We start from the raw sequence: 11,137 nt of genomic DNA, 5'->3' as shown, positions 1-11,137 counted from the left end.
TCGATAGGAAACTAAGCAGTGCATTCTATTTTAGAAAAAATATAGATAAGATAGAAAATAGGACAACCTTCGCATTCGCGTCGTATGAATAAAATCCAGAGTATCCAGTCTCCATCTGTTTAGATGCCTTAGGATGTTGTGAAACATCACTCCAATATGGCGAGGGGTATTACATCAAAAGAACATTAATAGTTATAGGTAGGATATGCAGCGTTCGGCACACTACAAGATGGCGGACAGTATTAGTCCTCTTTCCACAGGAAACCCAATTCGTGCATCCTCTCCTCGCGAGACCATGTACGTGATGGTCGACCAAGAAGACGGCGTTCGGCATTTAAAAGCCGATAGTAAACAGACGGCACTAGCGCTATTTCTTTGGAGGCCTTTCGGGGTGACGGACTACGAGGGTCGGATAATTGAAAATAGAAAAGGTAAGAGGCTGGCTAGAACAGGAATTGGTCGCGTGGAGGTTACCGAGGATTGCATAAAAAGTCGTACTAGACAAAGTCCTTTATAATCAAGAAAGGGCATGGTGATTTTGATAGCCTTCGACCGTTCCCTGAATAGTTTTCTTGGCTAAATTCGGAGCTCTCCCTTGCGACTATTGTTTACACAATAGTGGGCTTAAATAATATGGGCGTTTCGTGAGAGTATCACTTCTCTTCCGTCATTGTATGCAGTGAGCACACGAACCCAGAATGAGCACTAGAAATACCGCACTATGATATATAGTTTGTTGACAGCATACCATCCTCTTTATATTTATATTTAAAACACGAACACTTTTGAACAGCTACCTTTGATTCAGTACATGGTAGTACTTAGGACTCATATGTGACTTTCTTTATAGGCATTGTAATAATACTACTGGACCACCAAGAGTCACTCTGAAAATACCTACTTGACAGATTTGATCAATCGAAATTTACAAGGACACGATTCCTAAGGTTAGTAGAATAATCGTTTCTGGATGAATAGACAAAGGAAAATACTAGAGAGCAGGAGAGATAATTAAAACCACACTTACCTCTTCCTTATTAGGACGATACAATCACTGAGCACTGTCAATATTTGAACAGGAAAGCTGACTATGGATATCTTGTGGACCTGATGTCTTTTGGGCAAATAGGTAAAATTAAGCTACCTCGATATGTAATTAAGTCTAACGTGATGATATTGATAAACTAATAGGGGTTCCTGAAACTTATTATTTTAGGAATTTTTAACAAGATCCCCCGAACCCTAAAACGGACAATTCTGACCATCAGAAAAAATCTACACCATTGGGATGTTGGAATTTTAAATCTCACATGTAAGTTTGATAGAACATGACAAACTGTATAACAATGGATATGAAAGTGGTTATGTGGGATGAGATGAAGCGACATTGAATTTATATCTACAGTGCCACCATTGAGAAACTGTATAGTTAATCTCAGTAGTTTCTTGTCTGGGAATCTTTCGCTGTCTTGAATAAAGTAAAAAAAGTAAAAGTCCACATTTGTAAAGCGCACAATCACCCGTAAGGGTCTCTAGGCGCTGGGGGGCCGTCGGGGAGATTAAGCGAGCTATTGCCCAGAGTCACATGGTGCTGGGCTAACCTGCCGCCGGAGCCGGGGATCGAACCGTGATCCCCAGATTCCAGCGTCAGTCGCCCTGGCCGCGGCGCCACACCTCTTGAATGAGTCTATACACGTGATACTTCCTCTCCCTGGTGGTTGTGGGCTTGATCTGCTTGGATAAGACAGTTCAAATTGAATGATATCTGTATATAACTTGTATGTTAGTACACCATGTTAATATTTTGTATATGTATTTGTAGGTCCCCTTGAATCGACAAGTGATATATCATACAAGGTCCTGAAGAAGGTGGTTGTCGAACATCATTTAACCCACCGAAACGCGCGTAGACCATTCTAGTGCTGGGTCTCATACATTGTCATTGAGACTTCTTGAGTACCAAGCTGTGATATAGTTTGTATTGATGTTTTGAGAGTGAAAGGAGTGGTATGATAGTTGATATAAGTGTGAATGAGTGAAGTGATCCAGGGGGGTACAATAATATGTGTTTTTTATGTGTTTTTTATGAATATCATGAAGTATAAGAAATATATGTATCCATGAACATATGTAGTGTAGGACTGAAGCCTTCACTCTGTCACTTGAGAAATTGACTTAATTTAAAAAAAAGAGAAAAACAAAAAATATTTTATAATGACAAAACTTGAAAATTAAAAATATATTTTGAAATAAACTTTAGTGTCTAGGGTTGTATTTATTGAATTGAATTGGAAATTATGCGAAGTAATTATTGGATGTAAATAATATGGTCTATGAGGGAAACTTTTGATACTGTTGTATGTTCCTTCTCCTCTTTTCCCTGACCATACTGGTTTCATAGAGGGGGTCCCCAAATTTTGCACTTGGTGTTTCTAAGGCCTGCAGTCTTCAGTGGCGTTTTGGTGGTGAAGACGCTGACAGTGGCGTCTGGCGCCTCTGGAGTGTCCTCTGGTGTATCCTCGTCGGATGAGTGAGTGAATTCTTCGCTCATTTTCCTGCGAAATGGTTGTTTTCTTATGCTTGCTTTGGGTGTGGGGACTGTTCTAAGTCTCCCTGATCTCATGGTGAGGATAGGATATAAGATATTTGAAGCAACCTGCCCCCCGCTCCTTTCAGCCTCACAAAAGCCCTGTTGCGAGGCCGTGGCGTGACAGTGGCAGTGAGGTCTCCGCTGGAGTCACAAGTCAAGTTATGATGCTGAGAAAGTCCTTCATAAGGTAATTCCTACTTGGTGTAGGCTAACGTGGGTTTTCGTACTTTGTTCGTGCTCCAAAAATCTCTCTTCTGGAGTTTTCACCCACCCCTTCACCTCCGCCTGTGCACTTTGCTCTCTTACTCATGCTTCTGCGGATTCTTCAGGTTTCTTTTTGTGGACTGGCGGGCGGGCGGGTACGTGCGTGCGCAAGAATGGGCAGGAGTGAGCAGGGCCGTGCGCTGTGTTCTAATTGCTGGTTGATTTTTAGAGGAGTATTAGCACCAGAGCCGAGGAGCCAGAAAGCCGGGGGCTGCTGCGGGGGGGGGGGAGTTGCACCAACCTGAACTGCCTGCTTTTGTCCCGCGTTAACTCCCCTTGGGCCCTGGGGGCCTGGGGACCAGCCCTGGGCCCGGCTCTAATTTCAGGTTCCTCTGCTCCTCCTCCGCTTCTCTGCTTGACTATTCTGCTTTCTGCTACTGGACCGGGCCGCGGCCACAAAGCTCCGCTGTGCACACAAAAGCTGCGGCTGCCAGCAGACAGGTCTCCCCTCTCCGGGACGAGTGAGTGCGCCTCATGGGCTGAGGGCTGAGGGCAGCGGATGTTAGCGGGATATTTGCGGATATTTGCGTCGGGGACTTCGCTTTGGCTGGCTGTGATTTTTTTATCTCTTCGCTCGGGCTCGTACTCCCCCGCGGCTTCCTTGTGTCTCCTGCGGACACCACCGCTACCACGCTGCTCCTCTGAACACTGCTCTCTGCTCTCGCTGCTCTCTGCTCACTACATGCAGAGGCTAATTGGATCACACAGAGGGGGAGATAGTGAAGACAGTGATAAAATGGTAAAAGCAGAAGGTGCGAGACTACAGGCAGAGAAGGAAAAGATTTAACATGGTAGCGCTGTATAATACACACCAGCAGCCATATCATAATGGGCCTCTGCAGATGCACATGAGAGGGTGCAGGCAGAGGGTGCAGGCAGAGGGAGAGGGATAGTGCAGACAGAAAATACATTTCCAATTTACAGCACTATCTCTATACCAGCATTTAATCAAAACATGAGACACAATATCAAAATAAAGAGTACCCTATAAGCAGAGAGATGCAAACTGTGAGGAGACACAGGTGACATTATAGAAAAAGGTGCAAATATAATTCTTTAATTTACACAGACACTCAGTGTGATCCTAGTCAAAAATGTTAAAACCATACATTTTACCAAAACACATATACCACAGTAAATCGTTTAGGCGACAGAACACAGCCCATGTAAATGAGCACTACATTACAGTGCAGAAACCTGACTCATTTCCAAAATACATTTCCAATATGCACCATTAGTTTTTTGCCAGCATTACATCCAAACATGAGACACAATGCAAGAAGAAAGAGGCCCAATATGCTTGTAAATCTGCCCAAGAGTGTTTACAGCACTCAATCTATATTAAGTGGGTCATTGCTAAGAGGAGGTCTAATAAAACAGAGAGTATTATGAAGAAAGCAGAGGAGGAAGTATAAAAAGAAAGGAAAACATTAGCGGATAGTAAAGACAACCACAACAGAGAGAACACAAGAAACAGTTAAAAAAAGCACTCTCAAGAAAGACAAGAAAATATAAGGAAAGAGTGGAAATTTCAGAAAACAAAGGACAGTATAAGCAGAGAGAGGTAGACTGTGAGGACAGACAGGGGAGATTGTAGAAAAAGATCAAAATGTAATTCTTTCATGTAGACAGACACTCAGTGTGATCCTGGACCAAAAATGTAAAACAATACATTACAACCAAAAACAATACATGATGCAGGGCTGCAGGCAGAGGAGAGTTGCTGCAGGCAGAGGGCTGATAAAACAGAGACAGGGTAATATGGTTCACACAGAGAGACAAATGGTGCACACAGACACAGAGATAATGCACACAAAGGGATAACATTGTACACCCGAAAAAAATTCTGCAAACAGAGAAAGAAATGTTACATGCAGAGGGGAGATGAAACATACAGAGATGGAGATAATACACACAGAGAGAAAATGGTGCAGAAAGAGGGTGAAAAGCTACAGGCAGAAAGAAAAAAATTAATTATTATGCCAGAATCTTCTGAAATGAATACTGACTCACACTGTTATCATAGACACATAACAGAAATCCTTGCAATTCAGTCATATGATTACTACAGTGAAGGGGGGGGGGTCTTGCTAGTAGTGTTGTATAAAGAGAGCAAGGGTGAGGGAGAGAGAAAGAGGGAGTAAATCAGATGGAGAGAGGGAGTTAGAAAAGACGAGTAAAGGAAAGGGATAATGACAATGAGGAAAGAGATATGAGGGTGAGGAAAGGAGAGTGAGAGAAATAAAAGCATATTAAGAAAAAGGATAAAGGAGTAAGTGAAACAGAAGGATTTATAGAAAAAGAGAGGAAGAAAAAGAACAGTGGTGGAGAGAAAAGAAGACAGTGAGAGAGAGTGAAAGAGAGGGAAAGTGAGTAACTTCCACGTTAGAACACATTTTTTATTATTAACTTAAAGTGCACAACATATATCCCGTACAAATTAATAACTCACCTTTAAAAATGCTTTTGAAGATTTAGAACAGTGTCAATCACACACCAGATTTTCTTAAGCAGAATCTCTGAAATGTACCTCAGACACTGCAACCACAAAATGGCCCTGATTCCTTCTCTTTTTTATTTATTAAACTGTGCGATTACTTAAAATCTTTACAGTATAAAACACAAAGAACAACATACCCCCCCCCATGTGCCCGTCGGCCAGTAAAACCATATGTACAACTTTAAAATATAATAATGGCTAATTTTGCCCCTTTTTTGTCCAATCAAAGTTCTATTAGAAGAAGGAAAGTTTTTGTCTGTTCCTTAGCTTCACGCCAATTAGAGTCTTGGGAAAGTGTGGAGGTTTGACATGAACGTTTTCACTGCGCATCACCAAGGATGGGTTCTTCATTGGACCCTTGTCCGACCCTGGTATAGTTTCTGGGTCCAGTTGTTCCAGTTACTTAGCGGGAGTTCCCTAAGTTAGCTGTAGACTGACACTCGTTTGTGCTCCAGATGGTACTCCTTGCACATTGTCAAGACTCTTAGGATCCATGGCCTTTTGATGGAGGTCGAGTGCCATTTTGGCTTGGTGGGTAAACTTACTGACCCTGCCTAATAGGCAGGTCGTAGTTTCTGAGAAGCACCAGTCCGAGGCCTCTCTGCAGGTTCTATGGCCTAGATTCCGTAAGGCCGGGCGCAGCAAACAATGACGATCGCTGGCCAACTTTGGACAGCAACATAGTAGGTGTAACCATGACTCTCTGCGGTAGTTGCATAATCGACAGGCGGTGGCACCGTCCGTTCGTGCCCATTTTGGGTTAAAGTCCGTGATTATGAGAGCCAGGAGGCGCAGATACAGGATTTTCTTTCTCGCATGAGTTGTAAGTGGGTCTCGCAGGTATGGTTGGGGTTTCCCGAGAGTATAAGACTTATCCAGGGCCAACGTTAATGGGTTGTGCCGTAGCGATAGAAGATCAAGCTCGAACGAGATGGACTGGACTTGACGCTTTACGGCTAGTGCCCAGGCTGAGTATGGTATTTCATTGAGGTGCAAGCTTTTGCCCTCAATTTTCAATAGATCAATTCCTTGTGCCAGCTTCGAGTGCCATGGAGAGCCCACTTCACCAAATGTAGATTTTAAGAAGTGCTTTAGGGTGTTTTCGGGCGCTTTCAGTACTCTGATGTAGTATTTTATCAGGTCCCCCAGTAATGCCAACTCCGGTCGATTCAGGCCTATTTCTAGCCTTTGCCTGTTATTCCTAGCCTGTCTAGGGGCCTGTAGCACCAACTTGTACGCTTTCGCCTGGGCCGCTTTGTCCACTTTCTCGAATGCACCTGGGTAGGCAATGTGGCCATACGTAATGGAGGGAATCAGTTTTGCCCTGAGTACTGTCAACATTGGTTCTGCTGAGGGGCTGACCAAGCGATAGCTTAGGCGTCTTAAGAACAGAATTGTTTTATCTATTCTTGGTTTTAGCTCCTTTAGATGTTTAGCTGCGGTGGCCCTCTCTGAGACCCAAACTCCCAGATAGTTATAGGATGGGGCAGTAGCGATTAAGTTCTCCCCCAGAATCCATGTTGCTTCTTTTTTTCGCCGATATTTGCCAAAGATTACTATCTTGGTCTTGCTAACGTTTATCCGTAGGTCATTTTCTTTGTTGTACGTCGCCAGGCTGTTTAAAGCTCTTTGAAGTCCCACCCTGGTGTGGTCCATGACCACCGTGTCATCAGCGTACTGGAGCGATCCCAGGACCAGCTTCCCCAATCTTGGCGGTACTAAGTTGGCGTCTTTCAGGGCTTGCCCCATGTCAGCTGTATACAAGTTAAAAAGTAGGGGGGCCAGAACGCACCCCTGCTTAAGTCCAGAGTTGGTCTCGATTCTTGCTGTTGTAATTGTTGGACTTAATTTCACCTGGACCCATGTCCCCTCATAGAGTGCTTTTATAGCCTTTAACAGGACTTGTGGGAGCCCCCAGGTCTCAAGTTTTGCCCATAGTCGGCTTCTGATCACTCGATCGAAGGCCGTAGAATAGTCTATAAAACAACAAAACAGTGGCAGCTTATCCCTTGTATTGGCCTTCTTCGCCAGGTAGGAGAGCGCTATGATGTTGTCTAGAGTGAAACTGTTGGCCCTGAAGCCAGTCTGTGTTTCTCATTTTTCACACATATCCATGTACATAACCAATGAAATTTCTTCCCACACGAATTCAAAAGCAAACTAACATTTTAATTGGTTGTATATTTCAACACTTTCAACCTTCCCCACTGCTCTCTCTGCCTGTTAGCATGGTAACTCTCCATTGAACACCTAACTGAACTCAAAAGGTGAAAAGTTCATCACTCAATGTTGCAAACCAAAGCAGCAAGTGTGTTTGACTTCTCTATATTCCAGCTTATCCTGTGCAATGTTCTTTTCAATGACTTTTTCTAAACCAATAGTATTATTCCTTTTAAAAACCATTAGTATGCACCCTAGTTTTCAATGTTAAATTATCAGAAACCACCAATCATTTTTTTTTCAAGTGCACTGAATCTCATCCACATTTTTTTCTAAACTCATACTTTTCAAACTGCCATTTCATTTCCAGAGTACAACCAAATCTGCCTTCAAGATGCTTAGAGTGTGGATTGTAGGACACAGTTTTATTTTCGGGAGTGAAAGGTATGCAGCAAATAGATGCTTTCTCAACCTTGATTTAACAAATGTGGATATCATGTGGATTGGCCAGAGAGGATTGAGATGTCACCAATTGATGCCATTGGTAAAATCCTTTTTGCATCTCCCACACCCTGACCTCATAATTGTGCACTGTGGTGGAAATGACCAGTGGACTTTGACTGGGGTAGGTCTGGAAATGCTTTTAAATTACACCTTTGGGCAATTGATGTCACTTTTTCCACAAACTGCCTGTGTATATTCTAATATATGCCAAAGGAAAAAATTGAACTGGTCCAACCAATATTGTCCGCAGATTGAGAAAGCAAGGGAACATGTGAATAAGTCTGTTTCTGCTTTCCTCAGAGACTATGGTATGGGTTCTATATACCACAACAACTTGCGTTACAACATGCAAGGCATCTATAGGAGAGATGGTGTACATTTCACAGATGAGGGGAACAGAGTCTTTCTTTTAAACTTTAGACTCTGCATCGGTACTTACTTGTAGGTACAAAAAACACTCAATGAACACAACGGTTCTTTTTAGAGCCAACCAACATCTAAACACTCAAACTTATTATTTAACTGTCTTTTTTTGTTGGTTTTTTTCCACCGTGCACGCACCTCTCGATTTAAAAAAAAAAAGGTTTTTTGCCCTTTGGGGTCCTTCAGGGACCCCCTGAGAAGGCCTAGGGGGTCAGGGAGACTCTACCCTGCCCCCTTTTCACGTTCTCCACTTTCGTTTTTCACTCTCTTCCGAAACTACACAAAATGGCGGCTGAAGGGTGCGCGCAACGTGCGCGTACCTCGCAAAAAAAAAGGGGGGGTTTGCCCTTTGGGGTCCTTCAGGGACCCCCTGAGAAAGCCTAGGGGGTCAGGGAGACTCTACCCTGCCCCCTTTTCATGTTCTTCACTTTTATTTTGTCCTCTGTTCAGCCTCACACTGACAAAATGGCGCCCAACACTTCCTGGTTACCACTGAATCGAATGTTCACAGACGTCTAACAGCAAATCAGAATACCGCTCCCGCACGCTAGGTGCGCGCACGGTGCGCGCTTATAGATACCCTATATAGACTCTACCATTTTGCAAAATTTCTTGTAATTCCGTTCAGCTGTTCGGGCTGTAGCCGTGTCTAATCATCCTATGGTAAATAAAATGGGGAAAACACGTTTTGGGACCCCCCTTTTTTCGCAGCCCCCACTTGACAAATCCCCCGAAAACTATCAGGGAAGGAGCGGGCCATCTTCTTTGAGAAATTCGCGAAGATTCATCAACCGGCGCCAAAGTTATTCCCGATAGAATGTTGCAGATTTCCTATGGAAACTAGGTCCTAACTATAACTACCTACTGGCGACCGCCAGTAGGTCATATGTATATATATATATATATATATATATATATATATATATATATCTGCTCCCAGATTTCTCAATGTTCGTAAAGAACCAGAAAAAAAGCACTCTCAGGGGGGGTAATGATACCAACAAAACTTTTATTGGTTACCCAAGCACGGACAAGACGCGTTTCGGCACTCCGCCTTTGTCAATTGACAAAGGCGGAGTGCCGAAACGCGTCTTGTCCGTGCTTGGGTAACCAATAAAAGTTTTGTTGGTATCATTACCCCCCCTGAGAGTGCTTTTTTTCTGGTTATTGTCCGTGGTTCTTTACGAACATTGAGAAATCTGGGAGCAGTTATATTTCAGCGGGTCCACCCCCGCTCTGGAAAGCACCCGCCCGAGTGTGCAGCAGGCTGGTGTTGTTTGGAGCAAGTATATATATATATATATATATATATATATATATATATATATATATATATATATATATATATATATATATATATATATATATATATAAATATATATATATATATATATATATATAAATATATAAATATATATATATATAAGTATATGAGAAATATGAGAAAGAATACGGAGGTATTCGAAACGCGTCTGGCTATAATTAGATAATAAAGACCTGCTGATCCACAAAAATTGGAGTCTGTAATCCGTTCCTTTGGTTTTGTCCCGGCTGGGCTCTGCAGAAGGGAAACGGAGATATTTCTATATATATATATATATATATATACTTCCGCTTTCCCCAAAAGACGAAAACACGGGCACGAACTCCACTTGAATAGCAGTGCAAAGTTTTATTCCACCTTACTCCTCCATATCATGACGAGTTTCGGTCACGGCACGTAACCTTGATCACATAATAAAATAATATATATATATATATCTTCAGCCTGCCTGCCTACCAATACAAAACAGGCTCCAGCAATGTCGGGGTAACTTATCAAAAGGATTTTATTTTGGCTGCTGGTGACACGTTTTGTCTTTCTCAAAACCAAGTAAGTTGCCATATTGCATAATTTTTATAACAACAACGAGGTTTTAGAAAAACATTAAAGTGACAGTGCATGCAACATTTATTAAAGTAACATGGTGCCTTATTTCCCACCCAGCGTAAACTTTTAAGTAGCATAATTGCTTATCACTGTATAAACTAACCATAGTTACTGGCAGTTTAAAATTAGGTAACAATACCCAATCATAAAGTGCTTAGTGCAAAAAAGTGCCATATTGTCTATTCTTTCTTGTATGTTCAGAAACAACAAACATAGAGATGAACTGTTTGAGAATTGTGGGCAAGTGCCCTACCAACTAATCATTGTCCTTAATTTCCATCATATCTCGCTGATCCAACAAACAATATTTATAAACATCAGTGTGAAAATATCTTCTTGCATAATCTTACTTAATGTACCCCTATGAATACTGATTTAACAGTTGCTTCTCAACCTAAAAGTACTACCTTAATATTAGTGACTAAAAAACCCCAATAATAAAAAATCAATGGTGCATAAACTGGCCGGGCTGAATTCATTCTGTTATGTAAACAATAAATTACGTAATTCTTAGCTGAACATGAAGATCTTCTTCTGTACTTAGGCCATTAGGCATCTTAGAATTAAACCTCAAAATATATCTAGACTCAAGTTGCCTCAAACACTTCTCCCGATTTCCACCCTCAATCTTCGTTAGCACCTGATCTATTACAAAGTATTTAAGATCATCCAATCTGTTAGCATGGATTGCTTCCCGGTGCCTGGCACTGGATAAGTTTGATATTTATTCTTTATGGATATAACATGCTGTAAAATGTGTTGATGC

At 42.1% G+C, this 11,137-nt stretch overlaps 1 long non-coding RNA gene across 1 annotated transcript; it reads left to right on the top strand.

The window, feature by feature from the left end:
- The first annotated feature begins 297 nt into the window (after positions 1-297).
- Positions 298-2,334, top strand: LOC144761679 (uncharacterized). The gene is made up of 5 exons (XR_013595843.1): positions 298-431; positions 851-947; positions 1,042-1,129; positions 1,217-1,312; positions 1,823-2,334. It is a non-coding gene; the product is annotated as an uncharacterized LOC144761679 (long non-coding RNA).
- The last annotated feature ends 8,803 nt before the right edge of the window (positions 2,335-11,137 follow it).

This window comes from Lissotriton helveticus, chromosome 6 (assembly GCF_964261635.1).
Source record: "Lissotriton helveticus chromosome 6, aLisHel1.1, whole genome shotgun sequence".
NCBI lineage: Eukaryota > Metazoa > Chordata > Amphibia > Caudata > Salamandridae > Lissotriton > Lissotriton helveticus.
The sequence above is the reverse complement of the archived record's forward strand: the minus strand, read 5'-3'. Positions and strand labels throughout refer to the sequence as shown.